The sequence below is a fragment of the Falco peregrinus genome, chromosome 4 (assembly GCF_023634155.1).
Source record: "Falco peregrinus isolate bFalPer1 chromosome 4, bFalPer1.pri, whole genome shotgun sequence".
Taxonomy (NCBI): domain Eukaryota; kingdom Metazoa; phylum Chordata; class Aves; order Falconiformes; family Falconidae; genus Falco; species Falco peregrinus.
Genome location: NC_073724.1, coordinates 122713861 through 122737062, shown reverse-complemented (window position 1 = coordinate 122737062; position 23202 = coordinate 122713861). Strand labels below are relative to the sequence as shown.

At 48.7% G+C, this 23202-nt stretch overlaps 1 pseudogene; it reads left to right on the top strand.

Moving 5' to 3' along the window:
* The window catches only part of LOC129784366 (hydrocephalus-inducing protein homolog), an 80239-nt pseudogene extending 57884 nt beyond the window's left edge, over positions 1–22355 (top strand).
* The last annotated feature ends 847 nt before the right edge of the window (positions 22356–23202 follow it).

The following is a 23202-nucleotide window of genomic DNA, read 5'->3' as shown; positions in this document are numbered from 1 at the left end:
TAGATGGTTCATTCCAAGTATCATCATTTGTCTCAGATCTCTTTGTTCATTTCAGTTCTAAATTTTCTAGAGATCCTCTAAATGGTGATTTCTTCCAAATCGGACACAATGTTGGCACGCCTAAAGTTATTTGTTTCACTTTACCATCTAATGGTAGATGAGTTGTCCAGGTTCCATCACTCAATGCCCAAATTAAATGTCCTGGACTTTGAATAGTAGATTTTCTACAACTAAACATAATTCCTCTTCTGGGTATATAGGCGCTAGATAGATTGAGAGTATTCTTAAGACCTCGACAAAAACAACCATATTTTAAAGCGGCAGCCAAAGGAGGGATTCTTTGAATTATTAAGTCTGCATTGCTACAATCATACACTTTTTCACATTTCCACCATGGCACTATTTTATTCTCCTTTTCTCCCAATGAAGTTGATCTATCATTGACCCAGGGTAATACTGAAAACACTTTTCCATCCCAGGTAAAACACCAAGGAGTTTTTGCCATATACTGAAAATGGGAATATAAGGTCATAGACCAAACCGAATCCCAAACTATTTCCTTTTCCTGTAGGGTTCGATTCTTTTTCTCACATTTTGTCTCGGTTATCCATACACTGGTGTTTGTTGTAGCCATTTTAGGCTAGTAACACCATCCCTTGTTCCCTAAATCTCCATATAATCCCGGTTTAGCTACAAATCATCCTTTACATTCCCAAATGGTTGAATATACTGGTGATTCTTCCCCAACTTTAACCTTTTGCAATTCCCAAGTTTCCCTAGGTTCTTGTTTACAATCCATTGTCTCATTTTCATATTCTAATTTGGTCAGATTCATGGTTAAGATTCCCCATGGAATAGATTCACCTACTGCCCTCGGTATTGGTAAACAAGCGGTGATCTGCGTGACATTTTGTAAATTGGCAAATCCTTTAATCAATCCTACCATCAAATTTTCCTCAGCCGTTTGTTTGGGAATTTCAATCACTTGTTCTGTCTCTGTTTGTCTTTCATTCCTGTCCACCAAGTCAGCCCATGATCCTGCCAACACTACCAACCCAAATGGAATCCAAAGAACGATCATAACCTGATAGGAAAAATTAGACATTTTTCAAAGTCAAATTTAAAGTCTTTGGGTCACAGTTGATAATCTTCCATGGAATAGGTGCTTTCTTCACTCGAGTATAATGGATCCAAGCATCCGATTCTGCTATCTTGATAGCCGTAAAAGTGGTTAACAGTACTTGGAAAGGTGCTTTCCAACGTTCCTGTAAAGGTTCAGAGGTCCAGGTCTTCACATAGACATAATCTCCTGGTTGGAAATCATGCACTGAATTTTCCAGGGATAAAGGTCTATTCCAAATTACTGCACTCCGAATTGCAGCCGGAGTTTTTCCTAGAGAAAGCAAATAGTTATATACATCCTGCTTTCCTTTTACATGTACGTTTGGATTTGGTTCTGGAGACTCATATGGTTTTCCATATAATAATTCATAAGGACTGAGTGAGGTTCCACTCTTTGGCTGTACCCTGATTCGTAATAATGCCAATGGAAGCGCCTGAGGCCACTTTAGACTGGTTTCTTGACAAATTTCACTTATTTGTCGTTTCAAAGTTTGATTCATCCTTTCCACTTTCCCACTAGATTGGGGTCTCCAAGATAAATGTAGGTCACAATTAATACCCAATACTTTGCTAACACTTTGGACTACTTCAGCAACAAAGTGTGGACCTCTGTCAGAAGAAATTCCAATAGGAACTCCAAATCTCGGAATTATTTCTTGTAATAACCACTTCACCACTTCTTTTGCTTGTGTAGTGCGACAGGGAAGTGCTTCTGGCCATCCTGTAAAAGTATCAACCCCTACCAGGATGTACTGGTACCCATTTTGTCTAGGCAGCTCTGAAAATTCTACTTGCCAATAATCTCCAGGTTCTACACCAGATTTCAGTCTACCCATTTGAACCTTTTTCTTAATCGTTGGATTATTTTTCAAACATACTTCACACTTTGCAGTTACCATTTTAGCTATTCCCAACATCTTAACTGATATTACTTGTTTTCGTAAAGATGTTACTAAGGCTTCTGCTCCCCAGTGACATTCCTGATGTCTCGTTTGAATTATCTCTCTCATCACAAGAGGTGGAATTACTACCTGTCCATTAGGAGTTACCCACCATCCCGCTAAGTTTTTCTTAGCATTTAATAACGGACTCAGTTTGTCATCTTCCTCTGAATATCTCGGGTTTTCCCTAGGAAGGGTTACTGTTTTAGAAGGAATTATTGCCATTTGCAATGCTTGTTTCTTTGCTACCATTTTTGCTGTTCTATCAGCTAAATTATTCCCAGCTATTATTTTTGTATTCCCAATCTGGTGTGCCTTACAGTGCATGATTGCTACTTGATCTGGCTTTTGAACTGCTTGCAATAATCATAAAATTTCTGTTTGATGCTTAATGTTTGATCCTTGAGAGGACAATAACCCCCTCTCTTTCCACAAAGCTCCATGGACATGCACTACCCCAAAGGCATATTTTGAATCAGTCCAGATATTTACTTTCCTGTCTTTGCTTATCTCTAAGGCTTGAATTAAAGCGATGAGTTCCGCCTTTTGGGCTGATGTGGTACTCGCCAATGCTCCTGCTTCTATAACTGTAGTCTCTGTTGTTACCGCATATCCAGCATATTGGACTCCTTGTTCCATGAAGCTGCTTCCATCACTATACAGTTCCCAGTCTGGTTGCTCCAGTGGTACATCCTTCAGATCTTCACGACTGGAATAAACATACTCGATGGCAGCCAAGCAATCACGCTCCAGTTGTCCTTCTTCTTGTATGGAACTTAAAAACACTGCAGGATTTACCAGGTTAGTTGTCTTTAGAATCACATCATCCTGTTCAGTCAATACCACCTGGTACTTCATCATTTGGCTGGGAGACAGCCAGTGTCCCCCCTTCTGTTCTAAGACAGTTATCACCATGTGTGGGACATAGACTGTTATTGTTCTTCCCAAAGTCAATTTCCGAGCTTCTTGTATGAGCATCACTGTTGCTGCCACTGCTCGAAGGCAGTTTGGCCACCCTCTACTCACTGTGTCCAGTTGTTTAGAGAAATATCCGACTGGTCGTTTCCAGCTTCCTATCCTCTGGGTTAACACGCCCGGTGCAAGGTGTTGCCTTTCATGAACAAACAACTGGAAATCTTTGGTTAGATCCGGCAGTCCCAAGGCAGGTGCAGACATTAAGGCACGTTTCAACTCTACAAAAGCCTTTTGTTGTTGTGGGCCCCATGCAAAGGGAGAGTTCTTTTGGGCCTCGTACAGCGGTTTAGCTATTAGCCCATAGTTCATGATCCAAAGGCGACACCACCCAGTCATTCCCAAAAATGCTCTGAGTTCATGAATATTTCTCGGCTCAGGTATACCACAAATAGCTTCTTTGCGATCTTTTCCTAATTGTCGTTGTCCTTTTGAAATCTCAAAGCCCAGATATATCACAGTCTGGCAGGCTGTCTGGGCTTTCTTCCTGGACACTTTGTATCCATTTAGTCCCAGGAAATTCAGGAGGTCGATAGTCACCTGTATACAGGTAAGTCTTTCTTCTGTAGCAATCAATATGTCATCCACATATTGTAAAAGTAAATGCCCAGGTCTTGATTTATCCTGTTTCCACATTTCAAGTTCCTTTGCTAATTGATTTCCAAAGATAGTTGGACTGTTTTTAAATCCTTGGGGTAATCTAGTCCATGTCAACTGCATCTTTCGCCCGGTTTGAGGATTTTCCCATTCAAAAGCAAACAGTTTTCTGCTTTCTTTTTCCAAAGGTATACAAAAGAAAGCATCTTTTAAATCAAGCACTGTAAACCGTTGATAAGTGTCCCTTAATGCTGTTAACAGTGTATAAGGATTTGCTACTACAGGATAAATGTCCTTAACTAGTTGATTTACTGCTCTCAAATCTTGTACCAGCCTATATTCACCCGAGGGTTTTCTGACTGGTAAAATAGGAGTCTTATACTCAGATTCACATTCTTCCAAAATGTTATACTCCAAAAATTTATCACTCAATTTCTTCAATTCCTGTCTCACTTCTGATTTGATTGGATATTGTTTAATTCTCACTGTTCCTGCGCCTTCCTTCAAATCTATTTTAACAGGCTCTGCTAGTTTCGATTTACCAGGAATATCTGTTTCCCATACAGTAGGGATCACTGCCAAATCCACCTCCGGTGGAATTTCTTGTTCCTTTACTCTTTCGTGTATCATCAAGATTTCTCCCATTTTTGACTCGGGTATTTTCAAGAAAAGTTCTCCTTCATCAAAAACAATTTGTGCATTTAATTTAGACAACAAATCTCTTCCTAACAAGGGTATCGGACATTCTGGTACATACAAAAATTCATGTGTAATTATCTTATTTCCAAATTTCAAATCTAGGTGTTGTAGGAATGGCCTGGTTTTCTTCTTTCCCTGTTGCTCCTATTATATTGGCTGGTTTTGTTCCTATTTTTCCTTTACATGTATTTAATACCGAAAATGTCGCTCCTGTATCTACTAAAAATTTAACTTCTTTATCTCCCAGCTAAATTTTAACCAGAGGTTCAGCTGGGTTCCCTCCGGTCCCCTTCAGTCGTCTAAAATCATTATCTTGGCAAGGTCGTGAGAAACACTCTTGTTTCTAGGGCAATCCTTTTTCCAATGTCCTTCCTCTCTACACAAAGCACACTGATTTACTCCTAAGGGGGTATTAAATTTCCGATGGCCACAGTGCATACAACCTCCCCTCCCATTAAATCCTCGTCCTCTTCCTCTGCCCCTTCCTCTGTCTACCGTTCCTGTCATTACTGCCAATAAATCTGTTCTCCTTGATTTTCTTTCTTCTCTTTCTCTGTTGTTATATACTCTCCATGCGACTTCCAGCATTGTATTCAAACTCCTTGAATTCTCTCCCTCCAGTTTCTGGAGTTTTTTCCTTATATCTGGTGCCGATTGCCCCATAAAAATCAAAGCCAGTTGCATTTGTGCTGCCTCTGTTTCCACTCTCAAATCAGTATGTTTTCTGGCAGCTTCCTTTAATCGTTCCCAAAATGCTGAGGGAGATTCATTTTTATCTTGTCTTACTTCATATAATTTAGACCAATTCAGAGATTTAGGCATGGCATGTCTAATCCCATATAAAACCCATTTCTGATACCGTCTCAGTCTTTCTCTATGTGTTACATTATTTGGATCCCACTGCGGATCCCCAGATGGAAAATTCTGTTCTATTGTTCCACCTGTAATTCCACTCATCACATCCAACTCTGCCTGAGCTTTACCAGCTTTTAATACCGTTTGCTTCTCTGTATCATCTAACACATTATCCAGGATCACCTGTAAATCATTCCAGTCTGGATTCTGTGTTCTAGTTATAGTATCTGCCACCTTGCCCACTTTTTCAGGATCTTCTCTATAATTTCCTGCTGCCTGCTTCCAAGTCATCAAATCCATAGCTGTAAAAGGTACTTTCACATAGACCGGTCCATCACTACCAACTCCCTGTCGCAGGGGAGCTATAGTCTGTGTCTGTTGCCGAGTTCTCCGTGAAACAGGAGTATGAATTACAATCTCCGATAATCTCTCTTCCACATCTCCTGTTCCACTGCTATCCGGTTCAATCGCCTGTTCTCGTGCCCTAGATTCTCGACCCTGATTCCTTTCTCTCCTAAGAGGGGATATATCTAATTCTGGTCCATCATCACTCTCAGTGACAATCTTTTTCTTTAAACAACCTTTCCCGATCTCACAAGTTGAGCAACACCTTTTTACTTTCTTGTTATCAGCAGTTACAGCCATCACAAAATTATCTCCATCAGTTAACTTGCATTCATCCTGCCAGTCTTTTCTCTGTCTCAGGTAAAAGAACAAATCCACGTATGGCATTTCACTCCATTTCCCTTCCCTTTTACAGTATAACATTAACTGCAGAACAGTATTATAATTCAGTGTTCCATTTATGGGCCACTTTTCCTGATTTTCCAATGTATACAGAGGCCACCAATTATTACAATACTCAATCATCTGGCTTTTTGGCAAATCCTCATATAAATCTCCCCAATGTGCCAATAAACATCCCAATGGAGAATTTTTCGGGATTTTATCATTTACAGCAAGATTACGCATGCTTTTACTTTTAAACAACCGAGTTAACTTAGATGCCATGGTATAATCACTCACAGTACAATACACAATTATTCAACTCTGTCTCCCCGATCCGCGGATCCACGCTCCACACTCGCTTTCGTGCTTAATTGCACGTCTCACCCTTACAGCCACACTCACACTTTTCCACAATTGTTACTTTAAACAAAGACATAAAACACAATATTATACACTTCTTAATTTTCTTCTCGATACACAGACACAATAAACAATTCTGTATCAGAAGAAAAACCCCTCCTAACTTCTTGTTAGAGGCACTACCTTAGAGAACACTATAGCATGTAGGTTCTCTTGTTTCCACTTTTGTCCAACCCTGCAATAGCTTTCGCTTATGTCTTACGGGCAGGCGCCTAGGCTTCCTCTTCCACAAGGATCCTTTAGTCCAACCCTGCGCAGCTTTCACCGCGTCTGACAGGCAGACTTACTCAGTGAGACTCAAACCCACTGGTGGGTCTCCAACCCACTCCTTACCATACACTTATTATAGTGGGACTCCTACCCACTTACTACAATTACAAGAAGAAGTGTCTTACCAAAATCCAGGGAACGTCGCGAAGAGCCTTACGGATCGGGGATCGATGGGTATCCCCGAGAAATCCTCGGTGCCGGCTGGAACCGATCAGGTCCCCGACTCCTCCGGTCTCCTTCCGCGAGGTCCCATCTGGGTCGCCAAAACTGTTACCGAAATCTCGGAATGAAGAACTTATCAACACCAATGTGATGTAGATAAGCAGACTTTTCTTTATGGACGGCCGGGTGCGTGAGTGAGTCCCCTCACGATCGACGCACACCATGGTTCAAAATCATACACCTTGTATAGAACTCATTCATACATATTCATTAAATATCCATGCATAATCGTAAGATTTCCCATAAATCATTAACATACTCTCCTCCCATACCCGATTCTGCGCAGTAAAGGTTAGAAAGGTCCGGAAATGGGTCTGGGGTACGATTTGGGTAGGTGGTATGTGAGTCGGTGGTCTCGATCTCCCCCTGCCGGAATTACCTGCCACTTAAGGTAACTGTTTCTTGGCCGGCAACTATGGGTTGCTTCACTCGACTCTCCCCAGTTCACATAAATTCTCATTTTGACATGTTAGTACATCCTCCTAGGTTACATACAAACAATCATCTCAAATCTTAAGTCTGTTATCTAAGTTCTAAACATTCCTACTAGGTGATTCTGACCAATTCTTCTGGCCTTGGTACGGGGCTGTACAGAGGATCTTCTATAGCCGCTTTTTACTATAACTATAAGTTTCATTAAAATATATTTTCTTATCCTCTTGTATTTCTATTACATGATTGATTTTATAAAATCAAATAATCAATCAAATAAAGTCAATCAATCTTAACTTCTTAGCAAATCTATAACAGCAGGGGGACCTAAGCCAAAACCTGAGCTAGAATTCAGGCACTTTAGGCTGCTCCAGTGGTTCAAGAAAGGCTTCAGACTGAAAGATCCTGCACTATGCCATCTTAGCAGACTTAAGGAAGAAACTCAGCATCCTGGAGTTCAGCTGTAAGCCTTGTGGTCTCAGTTGCCTTTGCAGCAAGGGATATGTGTGTTAGCAGTACACTTAGAGCTTATCTGGTTTCAGTAGCGAGGAGGCTGGTTTTCCGTAACTGCTCAGTATGCTTCAGGTGGGGCGTCTTTACAAAGCTGAGCTCTTGGTTTGATGGTGGGAACAGGTGAGTGCTGCTCTCTGGAGACCGTAAAGCCCCGTCTTAACAAGGCGCTGCTGCAGGCGGTGAGCCCTGGAGCACCCCGGTACGGAGCCCTACGTTAGGCGCAGGTGGTGGCTGAGATGCTCTGCCTGCTTGAGGCAGCGCTCGGGTGCGCGTGTCGCTGTCAGCAGGCTGCTGGGGTATCGCTGTCAGCAGGCTGCTCTGCCTTGCTTGGGCTCATACTTCTCAGCTCCTGTGCGGTCGTCTCCGATTGCAGCGATACAGACAGCAGATTTTTCTCTCCGGTTCTGTTTTGTGAGCTTTGTGCCTTCTCTGAATGGATTTCAAAGCTCGTTTAAGTGCATGGGAAGGAATTCAGAAATCATGTTTTATATGCAGCATCACTTTCTGAGGGTGCAAACTGATCGCTAAGTTACAAACCAGCCCAAGGGCTCCGTCAGAAGTTAGAAACCAGCCGCAAAGTTGATCTGCTGAGGGAAGAGAAGGGTCCCGTATCTTCTCGCGGAGCATCTAGTGCTGGTGCCACCCAGCCCGGAGTCAGGGACTGGCTCTGAGGCTGCCTGGAAAGTCCAGGCGAACCGAAGGAATTCTGTACTGACATGGCAACCTCTCCCCAGGCCGTGAGACCAGGCTGCCCCTGCGCATCAAAGGGAGCGGCATAGGGCCCCAGCTGCGCTTCAGCTTTGACCAGCTGGACATCGGGAAGGTTTTTGTTGCGTCAGCCCCCAGCTACGAGGTGAGCAGTGGGGCTTGCTGGGGTTGGGGTGGATCCTGATGGCCCCTGGGGCAGCAGTGAGCTTTGTGCACCTGCTGGATTTCTGGCAACACAGGCAGTTATGTGCACGCATTATTTGATGTAAGTTAAATGTGGGAGTTTTTGCAGAATCTGGATAGTTTTGATGGGGTCTGAAAGGTGTGTATGTTGTCCACAAAGCCCCGATCCCTGCGTTTTGGCAACCTCCCTTTGAGACCAGCTGGGAGGCTTCATGCAGAAAATCCAGCCCTTGATACATGATAGCAACACCGGGTCAAAAAGGTCAGGATCCAGAGGCTTTTGTTTCAGCCCTAGATGCACTGCGCCCTGGTACCCTGGCGGTTAAAAAGCAGCTGGAACAAAGGTGTTGTGTTCCGACTCGAGCCCGTTGCAAACACCTTTCAGTGAAGCGCAACTTGCTGGATCCTGGCGCCAGAGGGAAGCCGGGCAGCCTCCCCGCGCAGAGCTGCCCGCGCAGGCACCGGGAGCGCTGTCCCTGCTGAGCAGCCTCCTGCCACCCTTCAGACCTGGTGCCCCTCTGGCTCTATGAACAGAGCAGGGCAGTTCTGGAAATGAAGCAAAGGAGCTTTCTGGGTATTTGCCTCCCCCCGCCGATGGTGGCAAGTTTTCTCAAAAAAAAACCAACCAAAAAAACCCCCAAGATACAGCAACTGGAGGCGGTAGAAAATGAGGCAGTACATGGTGCCAGACACTTTCAAAAGCTTGACTGTTGCAGGGAAGGACACGTTAAGGTGTTTTCTTGCCAAAATATTGTGCACTGTATGTATGCATTTTTTAATGCTGATTCTTTATTGATTCTATATATATCAATGTGTTGGTTTCATTACTGGAGAAAATGTGAATAAGTAGATGATACTCCAAGTGCTGTATTAAGTAGCCAGACTGGAGGTAAACTTCAGTGTAGGATCCCTAAGTGCAATTTGTAATTAAGGTGTAAAACATATGAGTAGTTTCCAAGTTACCAGTGCAGAATTTGAATACAGGAATGTTTTCAACAGCAGCTGCAAAATTAAAAAAATAAGGGCTGTACCTCTGCTTCTGTCTCAGTTTTTCTGACAGGTTTTGCGAGGACAAAACTTAGGGAAAATAACTGCCAAGCAGGTAGATAAGTCCACAGAAATGGCCGGATTTCACCTGCAGCCTTCGGAAACTGTAGAGCTTTGCTTTGGGTAGGTTTGGTGACCACCAGTGTGCTGATACTCACAGGCAGGTGTGGGCATTTCTTGCTGAATCTCAGCAAATGCTGCAGGATTGTGTAGCTTGTTGGAGCAGTAAATAATGGTAAATTAGTAGATGATGGCTGTGAATATTTATGAAAGAGATTCTTTAGAGCAGGTGGAGCTGCTATGCCCCTCACTCTCATCCTTTCTTGACATGTCTGGTTGAGCAAAGACAAAGAGACTCTCAGATCAAAGAAAAGAATAAAATGGGCCTCACTGACGTACCCTAGCAGAGTCGGGGAGTGCTGCTGAAGCTGGTTATGGGGCTGTCCCAAGGTATTTTCTACATCCAGTAAACTTGCTGGCTGTAACGGGAGCTGAATGTGTTTTGCCCTTGGCAGGACTGGGCTCATCTGGAGCGGGAGCAGTTAGGTGACGATTCGCTGTAATGCTGCGACCGCCCTTTGCTGCTCTTTGGGGCAGGTCTGCATCGCCTTGGTGATGCTGAGCACATCCTCAGCCCTGCAAGTCCAAGCGGACTGCTCTGTGTCAGTGGAATAAACCCAGAGTGACTCTGTTTATGTGAAGTTATCACTGGGGTTTTTTGCATGCAAAAACCCAAAGGCAGAAACTGTCCTGTTGTGTTTTCTTTGGCTTCAGCCAAGCAGCAGCACACAGCTTCTTCTGCCTTTTGTAGAAGTTTAATTAGAAAACAAATCAGCCTTCTGTAAGGAAAGAAGATTCCTCATGTATTTCCATTTTGCTTTCTTGCTGCTGCAGGTCATCCTGTTTAACAAAGGAGTCATTGATGCCCCCTCCAAGTTGGTCCTTCCAGCGACCGCTCTGGGCTCCTGCTTCTCCTTTCTCCCCCAGGAGGGCATCGTTTTACCAGATGTCCTCCAAGTCATCCAGATCTCCTTCAGTTCCACCGCCCTGGGGCAGTTCACAGAAGGATTCTGGTTCAGTGCGGATGGGTCCCCTGAGCCCGTGACCTTGACCGTCAGGTGAGGAGGGTTACAGGAGCCTGGGGGGTGCCTCCACAGTAATTCCCACTGCAGACTCCTCTCCTCGAGATGGCATCTGCCTCCTTGCTTTCTGTCTTGCCTTTGTTCCAAGGACCCCTGTCCAGCCCTTATCTCTCATTCTCCAGCCCCACAACTCAAGCTGTTTGTTTCAAATGCTTTTGAGATGCCCACCCACCGGGGCAAGCCGAGCCTCCCTCTTCAGGGGGGGTTGTGCACTGGATTTAGTTCTCCAGGGAGGGAAAAACTCCCAGTTCTTTTGAGTGGAGATGAGCTGGCTGGTGGGACATGGGGCTGCAGAGGAAGGAACAGCGGTGGGAGTGCAGGTGGTTCCTCTCCTACCTTGTGCTCCTTCCTGCTCTGCGAGGACCCCGATCTCCCTTCAGAAGCACTATTGGAAGATGTGGCTGTTGCCATAAAGACTGCCCTCTTCCCCCGTTCTCTTGCAAGCTGCGCTGTTACCGGCTGTAGCGCACAGGGCTCTGGGCTGGCTGCTTGGCCGAGCCCTCTGGGCAGTCCTTCAGGTCTGACTTCCTTGAGCACAGCTCCTGTGTGCTCAGCAGAAGCGGCAGTTATTTCCCCCCTCGCTGCAAGGCTCACCCTTGGCAGTTTCCCAGTGTGAGACCCAGTTGTGGCTGGTTTGGAGGCAGTTTTCTATTGTCTTTTGGCAAGTGCTATTACGGAAAGCATGTCTGCTCCCTTTGCTCCATCCAGAGTAGGATGCTGGGGCTTGGCAGGTTAAGTCTGATTACGTGAGGTCCTTGGAGAGGGAACCTCATTGCCAGAAGGGATTTGCTACCTAACTTGTTCTCAGGAACTGATTCAGCTCCAGGAATCGAGAATTAGCATGGGATTGAAACTCCTGAAAGTCAGATTTTGAGTGCTTTTTGATTGTGCAGTCAGAAGATGCCCAAACCATAGGTGATCACTCTTTGCTTGGAAACAGACCTGACGAGGTCCTGAACGCTTGTTCTTTTGCTCTTTAGAAAGGGATGCTGGAACTGGGACACGACGGGTGAGGGCAGGTCCCTCCTGCGGGAGGCTGGGGTCTGTTCATGTGTACGAGAGACCCGGTGGCAGTCCTGTGAATAAAACTAGGAGGCACGGGTCACTGTGCTCCTTGATCTGTATTTGTTTTTTTCACCAAGAGGCAGAGCTGGCACTGATTGGCATCAACCATGAAATTAATGAATGTTGTGCAGCTTCAAGTGCTGATTTCAGTGGATGTTGGTGAGTTTGGGAGTTTGGAACCTCTCTGAATTTAGGGATGGGCGGGCTGGTGTGGTGGCTTCAGGACACTCATGTTCGGTGGTGCAAACAGTCTTGCTCTTGGATGTGTCAGCCGGTGCACTGGTAACAAGCTGATACTTTCCTCCAAGATTCCACCATCCACTGTGTAGAACTTGTGCTGCGTTTCTCAGTAGATGTCTGGGGCTCCTGTGGATTCGTGCCTCAAAATCCTGCACGCATAATGGTAGTGTGGAATAAGGTCTGAGGAAGATGTCCATATAGACCATGGAAAGGCCAGTTCCAGCAAAGAGATACCAAAGCAGGGAACCTGTGGCTGAGAGGGCTAGTTACAATGAACCTGCTTCTGCATGGACAGCTCTGCCCGTCACATGACAGATGGGGAAACTGAGGCACAGAGCCATCACTTGTTCAGGGTCCTTCACTGGGCCAGCAGCAACCTGGGGGTGTACCCTGCCTGCCCTGGTGCCCTGAGCCACCTCAGCAGCTGCCACCTGCTGACCACGTTGCTTTGGCTGCCCCTGTGCACAGGGATGCTGTGCCGAGCGCAGGGGTGACGGGTTGATTTGAAACCCACCGTGCTGCTGAGACCAGCTTCTATCCGTCCCGGTGGTAACGAAAGCCGAACGCTTTGCAGTTCTTTTTAACCAAGCCAGTTCCTCCTCTGCCTTTGTCCTTACAGGGGCTGTGTCATCGGACCGACTTTCCCTTTCCATGTACCTTCCCTCCATTCGGCGACGTCTCCTTTGGTGAGTGTGCCCTGGGCTTGGACCGCTGGTGGGGAGGTCTGTGCCTTACTGAAATGAAGCGCTTTGGGAGCGTCTGTCACTTGTGTTCCTCCACAGCAGCCTTCAGGGTGTTAGAACCAGGGCTGCCGCTTGCTCAGGTGGTATTTTGCTGCCGTGAGATCAAACAGGACCAAAGGAATAGAAAGTCAGTATTTTCCTGGTGCCCTCAGAGCCTGCTCAGCCCCAACCTCCCAATCCTTGGTGGCAGAATGATGGTGAAAGCCCTTGTCCCAGAAGGGCCCAGGGGATGGGGCTGCAGGAGAAGGGAGTTGGAGCCACACGCTAGCCTGTGGCTGCTCAGGGTGAACGTTCCTGTTGCAAGGCGAGGACACCACTTACCCACTTGACCTTTAGTGTGAGCTGTTAATTTGTGCTGTGAGGGCTCCTCGTTATCACCTGCCCGGTAATAAGCCCAGGCAGTAGCTCGGCATTGGTTTGGGCAGTGATGTCTCCAGAGATGTGGGCTCCTTCTCCTTCCCCAGCCGAAGCACTGCTCCACTGACGGAGCCGGTGGCTGAGCACCCAGAGCATCTCCACTGAAATGCAGATTCTGATTCTCCATCTCGAGTCTCAGAGAAAAGGCTTTGTACTGAGATGGTCTAAAGTTTACATGTGAAATCAATTGGGGATTGATTGAAGGGCCATGATCATTCTGTGCCCAGGATGCCTCTGTGGTTTCATGCGGTTCGTGGACTTTCTAGGAAATCTCAGTACTTTCCCTGAGCCACTTCCCCCTCTCCCTGCATCACCACTCGGCCACTTCTCTGCTTCCTTTTGAATAAATAGACCCACAAGAAACGCACCGGCAGAAATGCGGTTGTGTAATAGGAGGTTCATCCTACTTTAATCTGATTTCATTAACAAGGCCTTTTCAGCTGAAGGCAGCTATTGTATTTTTGCTTCTTGTCACTGTGCTGCTGGCTGTTGTCTGCATCTGGTGACTTCGGTCCCATTTGGGGCTGTGCAGTGGGTCAGTCGGTGCATGTCCTTTCTGTGCCCCACCCCCGCCTCCCTGCCGGAGTAATTGCTGGCGGTGGGCAATGGTCACTGCTGCTGGGCACAGAGGAACTATCTGCTGTGTCTGCGGGTGGTTTTCCTCCCTGTCTTTATTCAAATAGCACTTGGTAAGCAGGGCATGGGAGGTGTCTTCTGGCAGAGCTGGTGTCCGCTCCAGACCAAGCTGCGGGCTGGTGTCCTGCCTCTGCAGAACAGCCACCCCCTCACCCAGTGTGGTTGTACCACTGGTTTTCCGTTGTGGAAAGCAAGTGTCAGAGCTGAAGTGATGTCAGGCTTTGTGGGCAGTAATCAAAGGCAGTGTGGATGTGATGTCCCCGTTTGTTAGGTAAGGTGAGACACAGTTCCTGCTCATTTCTAAGGAAGCATCAGGTTTGCCTGCAGTGAGGTGGGCCGAGTTGTCATGTGCTCAGTCTGGTTGCCCAGAAACAGGAGATGCCTTAAGGGTCCTGCCTAGAGAAACTGCATTAGAGTGCAACGCATCATGTTGTAGTGCCCGGTCTCATCCTTTCTTTTCCTTACATGACAATGCCCTACTTTCATATATTGAAAACTGGGGGAATGTTCATGGAGTTAATGGGGGATTTTACAGACTGAATTTTCAGAATAAATGCTCTGTCTGGGTGCACACTGATCAGTGAGAAAGAGTTGGGGCTGGTTTGGGGGCAGGTGAGAGAGCTCCTCAGAGGTAGAGACAGCTCTTCAGCACCAACGGCACTGCCCATTGCCAAGGAAGCAAGCTGTGCCATCCATGGAAAAAGCAGCTTCAGTCACAACTCACTCCTCCCTGAGCTTCTCCATTACCTCTCATTCACACTGAAAAGAGATAAACAACAAGCACCGGTCTATCCTAACAGGAGAGTCACACCAGGAATCACGGGATAGCCGGGGACTTAACTGATATTTGTCTCACCTTCCCAGGCTTTCCTCGCACCCTGCCGTGTCGCCTCACTAACACCTCCTTGGTTCCCATGACTTTCAACCTTCGCATCCCTGGCGAAGGCTCAGGACAGCGCAGCGTCACCAGTTTTGCTCAGATATCAGACAACACTTGCCCGTCCTGGAGAAAGGGAGCCCAACATCACATCAAGCCAACTGAATTCACCATAATGCCCTGCAAGGGGACCATCCGCTCCCAAGGAGCCCTGGGTATCCAGGTATGGCACGAGCCCGGCCATACGTGCTTCAGCAGGTGGAGCTGAAGCTTCACTGGTGCGCAGGAGGGCTGTAGTGCTGCTGGCTTTGGGCATAACGCAAGTAAGAGATCGGTGTTCGTGTTAGGTTTTTGTGAGCTGGGGTACTCTGGGGCGGAGCACCGTTTTGTTTCCAAAGTTGTAAGCCAAGGATCATGTACCCTACGGTCAAGCACAGAAGCCATGCGTGTGTGTCTGAGCTGCTTAGAGCAATTTGATTTAAAGTGGGCCGAGGAAGGATGGGGACAGAAGGTGACTGTTAAAAGAAAGATGTCATTGCATAAAGCAGTTTGCTATTCTTCCCGGTCTTATCTTTCCTCTCGTGTGGAGCAGAATGGTTGCATCCACTGCAACGAGGACTGGAAAAGCTCCAGCAGCCATGAGCTGCACAGCTGCTGCTGGGCCACGTTTTGCCCTCGGCTTCCCACTGTAAAGCTGGCCTCATTCTGTGAAAGTCAACAGATTTCCTCTGGATTTATGCTGTTGTAGTCGAGAGTAAAAATTGGTCCCAGTGGCAAGTAGAACATGAATTGTGCTTTAATTTAGCTTACATATGCCCTGGTATGCAAGGCGTACTTAATAAATCGGATATCGCCAGAAGAGTTTTGTTACTCGGAAAGACAGTGGTCTACACGTGGACCAGCAGGAGAGCTAAGGCAAAATATCGCTCCCTTTCCTGACCGTGGGTGAGAGCCAGAGGACACCATGCGTGGCTGACGGCTTCTGGCAGTGATTAAGTATCTGACGCTCTTCTCCTCTACCAGGTCACCCTGTGTTCCAGCACGGTGAGGCGATACGAGCTGGCGCTGGTGGTGGGCGTGGATGGTGTTGGCCAGGAGGTGTTGGCGTGCCTCTCACAGCCAGGTACCGGCGCTTTCCTTGCAGCTGGCCACCTTTCCCCGCGTACCCATGCCCAGCACGCTGCCTGGCGTGGGGTGTCCTGGCTTCAGCTCCAAATGAGAAATGTTGCTTAACGAGCTAGTTCTGCCCAGCTCGCTGTGAGCACAGCCGTGCTTTGAAAGCAGCCCATGTTGAGAGGCACCTGTGCTCAGTGCTCAGGGCCATGCCTCTGTCTTTTTTTTTTTTGGTTTATTTTATTTTTAAGGGAGCAGTGATTATATTCACTATTGGCCTGTTGTCTGGGACTTGAGGAGTAATGAATCTCCAAAGGACTGCCCCTGCTTCTCCCTGCAAGCGGTGGGCTTGTGCTGGGTTGGCCCAAAATGCAGCATTTGTTTGGAAGGCGGCAAGCAGCCTGCTGAAAGCTGGGGTCTGGCTCAGTTAATGAAGGCGTGTGCAAATGGGAAAGGGGCTTACGGCAGGAGTGGTGAGGGGAAACTAGTCCTTGGTGTGGCAGGTGAGCTCAGGTTTCTCTGGTTCTCTTGAGCATGAACGTTCCCAGACTTAAGCCAAAAGCTGCAGCGTCGTTCAATGCCGTTGCGCCGCAGCGGGTGCCAGTTTAATGACGAGAGGGACGCAGTTCGCTGGTGCTGTTCCCTCTCCCCGGCAGAGTCACCCACTGGGTGCCTGGGCTGCAATTTTGTAAAACGAGTGGGAATGGGAAGAGTCAGTGTGTGGGCTGGTGTGTGGAGGACCCAGGCAGCTGCAGGAGCTGGGAGAGGCTGGTCACACACTGCGAGAGGCAGGCGGTGCTGGTGCCCTCCATCGCGGGGGCAAGCGGCTGAGGTTTCAGGCAGGGCGAGAGCGGTACGGGAGAGGAGGGAGTTGCTTTTACTGAGATGCGGGAGTCTTGTTTTCCTTGAGCTTTGGGGAGCGCTGGTCCTCAGCGGGAAGGCTCCCGCAGAGCTCGTGCCTTGCTGGGACTGTGGGAGGGTCCTTGCCGGCCTCCTGGGGCAAGGGAGGGGCAAAGCTTGATGAGAGAGCACTGGGGCAGGGCACTGGGCAGCCTCTGCCACGGGAGTCTGGGGCTGCCCCTCCTTTACAAGAGGCTGTTGAGTAAGAAGTTAGAGGTGATCGATTGCCGTAGAGGTAGGAAATGTCTATCTGGCAGAGACAAATGCGTTGTGTCTGTTTCATGCTGTTTGGGGAGTAAACAACTTCTACGTTCTCTCAGTGTCTCTAATTCCCTTTGGTCATCTCTTCACCCGGATGTGTCGTTCCTCCACTGCCCGTGCTCAGCCCTGTTCTGACATTTGGACGGTGCTTTCTGAAATTCCCTTGCGAGTGGATGCTGACCCTTGTGAACGACAGCGATCTTCCAGGCTGCTGTGGAGTCCTTCCTCAGGCTTGGCGTCGTGTTCGCCTCCTGCCCTCAAACGTCGTTATCGAGGGGTTTATTAGGAAAAAAACGGGGTTTGGATAAGACCTTGCTGTTTTATATTCAAACCTAAAGTTTTGGAGAGAACAGGAAGCTACCTGAATATGAACTTCAGGAGCGGTTTGAACTCTTCAGAAAGCAGTTTCGTTCTAGTCTTTGGGGTGCTTTCATGCAGGAGAACTTGGAGGGTTGTGAAAAGCTGCTGCAAGGAGGCCGCCAGCACCGGAGTGGGCGTTTGCGAGTGCAGCAGCTTTTGGACCCTGTGAGGATGCTAATTAGGCCCATACAAATCTTGCTCCTTGTGTTGTGCCTTTCTGCTTTCTCCTAGGGATTTTTAAAAATGTGGGTGAATTGCCGTTGTGGTGGATGTTAAGAAGCTTGGAGTTTCCTCAGAGGTCACTCTGAAGTTGTCTTTGATTCTGTCCCTTATAGGAGCACAAGGAGGATGCTGCTGTGTGGTACTGCAGCCCTGTGCCGTGTGGGATTATCCAGCCTCACAGCTCGGTGGAGATCCCGTTGACGCTGGAAGCCCAGGCGATAGGAAGGCAGGACACTGTGGCTAGTGTCTCAGTGTTTGGGAATGAAAGATCCCCGCTGGTGAGTGCTAGGCGAGACGCGTGCCTTTGTGTGACTCATCTTGGTGGGCATAAAGTGTACAGGGGTTCTGCCAGGGAAAAGGAGAACGTGACAATATGTGGCTGGTGCGGACACGGAAAGAAGGGATTCATGGCATAAGTAGCAGCTAATGCCTAGAGAAGGGTGGTGTCCTCTTAGGTGGAAATCTAAGTGTCTGAGATGGTGTTTAATTACGGACGTGTGAGGCGGGATGACAAGCCCAGTCTGAAACCCAGAGCAATTCCTGGGTCTCTCGCTCTCCTGCGTTACGAGATGAGCAGCAACCGCTGCTTCATTAGAACTCTTGTTCGGGAGCGCACGGGGACATCGCTGAATACCACTAAAGCAAGAGCGGTGTAAGAGACCGTGCTGAAATGATCATTTCTGTAAAGCTGGATTTAAGCTTTCCTGAAAGTCAGGTCCATCCCGCCTGAGAAATATCCATCATATCTCTTTGCCAAAAGCCCCAGCCAAAGACGCATGAGACTCCACACTGCTTGCATCTGGAGCACAAGCTTTTTTTTCTTTTCTTTTTTTTTCCCTACCAAGCTTGAAAAGGGGTGAGGCAAAGCATTCCTGGACTAAAGGCTCCTACAGGACATTTGCGTTCAGGCATATACAGCAGCAACAACAAAGTGTAGGCAAGAGAACGTTGTATCTGGTGTCCTGGCTTCCACTGGCTGAAATTGAGAACAAATTTAGTTAATTAAACTTTAATTTAAAAGGATACTAACTTTTGAAGCAGCTGTTTTAAAATGTCTTGTCCTCTCTCTGAGCACGGAAGGGGATATCAGAGGATTCCCGAGAACGTGAAGCTTTCTGTAACAGAAAGGAAGGCTGACATTTTGAAAACAATTGCAGGGATATAAACTTTTTATAAACCGAATTGAAACGATGATGCCGAATCCCCTGGATGCCACTGGTCATCTCAACCCTGGCTGCTGGGGATGTGCATGTAAACCAGTCAACAGCAAGGCCAGGCAATGCAGGCTTTGCAGGGAAGTCTCAAGTTTGACAAAACAGTTGCTTGCAAACAGAAGGCATGCTTCCCCGAAAGAGGAGGGTTTCTCCCCACTGGAATAACCAGTTGTTTAAATGTCAGCTGGATTTTGAACTACAGGTACCTTGAAAAGCTTTTACGCTTGGGCTAACAATTTATAAATTGAAAGTTGACCTTACCTTAATCTTTTCTGTTTGGATGTGAACGTGTCAATGTTTTGCCCAAAGGGCGAGCATTTCAGCTGGAGAAGCGTAGCTGTGCCTAAAGAAAGGACTAGATGCGTTGCATTTTCTATAGGTCTGTCTTCTGGTTGCAGTGCAGTTCCAGTAGTTCCCTGGTAGCTGACGCACCCAAAGCTTTCTGGGCTGGCAGAAGAGCTGGCTGTCTTGTTACGTGTCCTGCGCTGGTGGCAGATCCTACCCGTACGGCTGCAAGTCTGACCTTGGGAATCGCTGCAGTGTGTTCCAGTAGAACTTCAAAGCTCGTTCTTGCCTTAGGCTGGGGTGCCCAGTGTCGATGCCTGGTCTTTACCACCGTTTCAGGCAGAACGTGGTACAGATCTTTCATCCAGGCTGTGCAGAGTCCCTCCACAGCTCCGTTGTCGGGTATTTTGTTTGCAGGTGAACGCGTGCCAGCTCCAGTCTGGCGTGTGTCATCTGCATGAAGGAGCTGGTAAATCCCAGCACTGGCGTTACTGGTGGCAGAGCTGCCATCGCTTGTTGCTGCCTTTCCCTGTGCCATGTTGCCTGTAACGCTGTGGCATGGCATTTACCTTGTCCCTTTTAGAACCCTGTAGATGAAGGGGTAGCGTTTCTGAAGCCCTCTCCTTGGTGGTGAGGATGCGTGGTGTTAGTACACAGGCTGACAGAAGGCAGCTCTCCTGGGCATCCTCCAGATGTTGTTCCGCTCATCCCCAAAGGGCTCTGCCCTGCCTTTGCTGCTGCTGTCCCGCTGTCACCGGGAAGCTGAGCTGGCTGGCGAGGCGCAGCTCTTCCCTGCAGCTCCTCCTTCCCGGGAGCTTTGGGCAGCATCGCCCAGACATGCATCATCGTGCGTGGCTTCAGTTCCTTATTTTGGAGGCCCCAGCCTTGGTAGGTGAGGTTTTTGGCTCTTAGTTGCACGCAGCAGTGCCCTGCCAAGGGATGAGCATTTCTGGATGCTGCTGCTTCTGGCTGAGTTGGGCTGGTGATTCTGACAGCTGTCAATACCACTTCCTTGAGCCAGACATCATTAAAGGTTTTACATCGTGGAAGCTGGTTTCTTTTTCGGTTAAATCGTACTCTGTGCCCTCCAGTGAATCATACGGCGTCTGGTCAGTGTTGGGAGTTCTATGCATTCAGATCCTGTTGAAGTGTTGAGGTGTTTGGAACCAGTGAAATCCACCGCAAGAGTGGACAAATTCTCGTTGTTTTTAATGATGTGGGAAGGTGGTTTAGCAAAGGGATCTGTGTTCCTCCTCCAGTAGTCTGTGCCAGTTCTGCAAGGAGAAAGCTTTTGGTTCTGACTGTCAAGAGAAAAAACACCACTTGAATGATGTAATGAATAATTAATGCCTGTTATTCATGCCATACCAGGAATACACATAAGCACACATCAGAGGCCATAACTTGCACGAACTCTGCTCTGAAGAGCCTGCTTCGCTTCTGGCTTGTGCTGGTTTTCAGAGGTGCATTTTTGGGAATGTCAGAGAAGTAACTGTCCAAGTGTCGCTGTGCAGCAGCAGCGGTCAGGGAGGTTTGGGGCAAGGCTGAGCGGCAGAAGGAGCGGGAGCAGGCACAAGGCAGAGAAAGGAGAGCTAACTGTGGAGGAGGTCTGGAAAGGAGAGCGTGGGACCCAGGGTTTCTCTGTCCCCTGAGAACGGGAGCTTGTGGCTTTCAGATGGGGTCACTCCTGAGCCTGCACTTGCCCCAGGCCTTCTGTGTCAGCCTTGCAACACTGAAAACTTCCAACAGCCGTACTTATCGCCCAGTCGAGGAGGACACTTAGAGCTGTCTCATATTTTTTAACTTCCCCTGCTTTTCTTTTTTCTTTCCTACCTGCTTCCTGGAGCAGAATATCTGTTTAGTGAGCATTGGAGAAGAACGGGTTGTCTACGTGCATCTGAGTGAGATAAATTCCAGCAGTATTGAAGTTCTACAAGATGCGTCCAAAACTCTCCACCTCTCCAATCAGGCTGTCATCCCTGCTTCCTTCTGTGTAGAGATGGTAAGTATCTGTGGGGCTATTTCCCAATGAAAATTGACTGGTCTGTAGCAGCCTGTGGCCTGATTTTTACATGCAACGTTCCCATATTGCTGTCTCGGAGAGAAAGCAAGATATTCCGTCCCAACGCAGCGAGAGGAGCCTGGCTCTGGGGGCAGTTTTAGCTGGGGCACCCCTCAGTAAAATAGCTTGCATAGATGTTTGTGCAGAAATGAGTCTGGATCATCTTTACAAGTTTTCCCTCTGTTTTCTGGACGGTATTTAACGGAGAGTCGTGTCTTTGGAGCTCTGAGATCAAGAGGCCCCTGTGGCCCTTTGCTCCTGGAAGGGCATGGATTTCCCGACGCTTTCCCCATTAGGTCTGCGTTTGCTTTGTGTCAGACTGCTGTTTGTGACAGAGTCTGGGGTGTGAAGTTTGTCCTCAGCCTGCCTGTGGTGAGGTGAGTTTCACACCTGCTGGGCGCCCAACCAGCTGTGGTGTTGCACAAAAATATAACGGTAAGGGTTGTGTAGCTACAGAGCGTGTGGGCTCCGTCGCGTTGCAGAGCATCTCCGGGGGCCAGCCGCAGGGAAAGGCCGTTGAACTGATGGAGGCTGCAGCTGACAAGCTGCGTGGCAGGAGGCGGTTGGGTCGCTGCCCTGGCAGGGGGGGGGCAGGGCTGGTGCAGCCAGGGAGGGCTCCTGTGCGGACGCTGGGTGCGATGTGCCGCTCACTGGAGGTGGGATCTGTGAGGGGCTTAAAAACAGGGTTGGGAGGAGGTTTGTTCTGCTCCATGCTAGGTGGGCTGGATTTGTGGAGCTGGTTCACCCAGGCCTGGCTCTGTGGGCTTGGTTGGGTCTGCGGGTAAAGCATCAGGCAGCGTGCGAGAGGCCAGGCTCAGCCTCCTGGGCCAAGGGGGAGGGGGGCGAATTTCCTCCTTGCTGCTTTTCCAGCTGTTTGGGGGACAACAGTAACCTCCAAGTGGGGGAGGGATTCCCAGGGCAGCTTTCTTTGAATCCACCATGAAAACCCGCTTTCCATCTGTGGCGAGAGCAAGCCACCAGGGATGGCTGGTACTGGTGTTGAAATGATGGGTTTGCATGCCTGTCGCAGGCAGTGACCCGCAGAGCTGTTCGGGTCCTGCTGTCCCGGTGCAATGCCTCCCTCCTCCCCGGGCAGCTCGCGGTGTAGCCGGGGGGCTTGCAGGGTACATCTGCCCCTCCGTTGCCTCAGGGCCCTAACCCATGGGACTGGGCAATAAAGCCTGTCGTGCTTCACCGCCATCTCTGCCAGTCCTGGGGCTGATCAGTCACTAGAGCAGTAACACGAGGCGGCTCAGGGACGGTTTCTTTCCCTGCAATAAAGACGGGCTCTGCTTGAGCAGTGGCTTGGACCAGATGATCTCCAGAGGTCTCGCCAGCCCCAGCCGCTCTGTGACTCTGTGTGTGTGATGATCCCCCCTGCTGACTCCACGGGGCTGAGTTCCCCCATGGTGAGCATCTCTGCTTTTCAGGGCAGCTGCTGCTCTCATGGAGACGTGCCAGGAGGCAGGTCCTGGGAACCTGCTCCATCAGCCGCTTCACCAAAGGCTCTTCAGACAGACTCTGGGCACGGTGCTGCTGAGGCTGCCTGATGGGAGCAGCGCGGGCGTGGGCGAGATGTGCCCGAGCTGCGCCCTGGCCCTCAGCAGCTGCCTGCTCTGCCGCTCTTTTGCTGCCCCAGTTGAAGTTTTGCCCTTGGCTGCCTTACGCTGCCTGGCAGCTCCTTGACGGGAAGCAGAGGGGACTGAATAATTGTGGAGATAAAGCCTGAGATGCAGTCGGGTGTCAGGGTGACGTGCACGTGTCCACCTGAGAGCGGAGCAGGCTGCGCTGTGCCTTAGCCCAGCTGCTGGGTGACACGGGCATCCTTCATTCCCCCGTGTCCCTGAACCCAAGCCTTGTGTCCTCTAAAGCGCCAAAGCCGCTGCTCTGGTTCCTGCTTGGAGGTTGCTGCAGGGGGGTGAGCCGTCATTTCCCTGTCTCCCATTTGTTGGCCA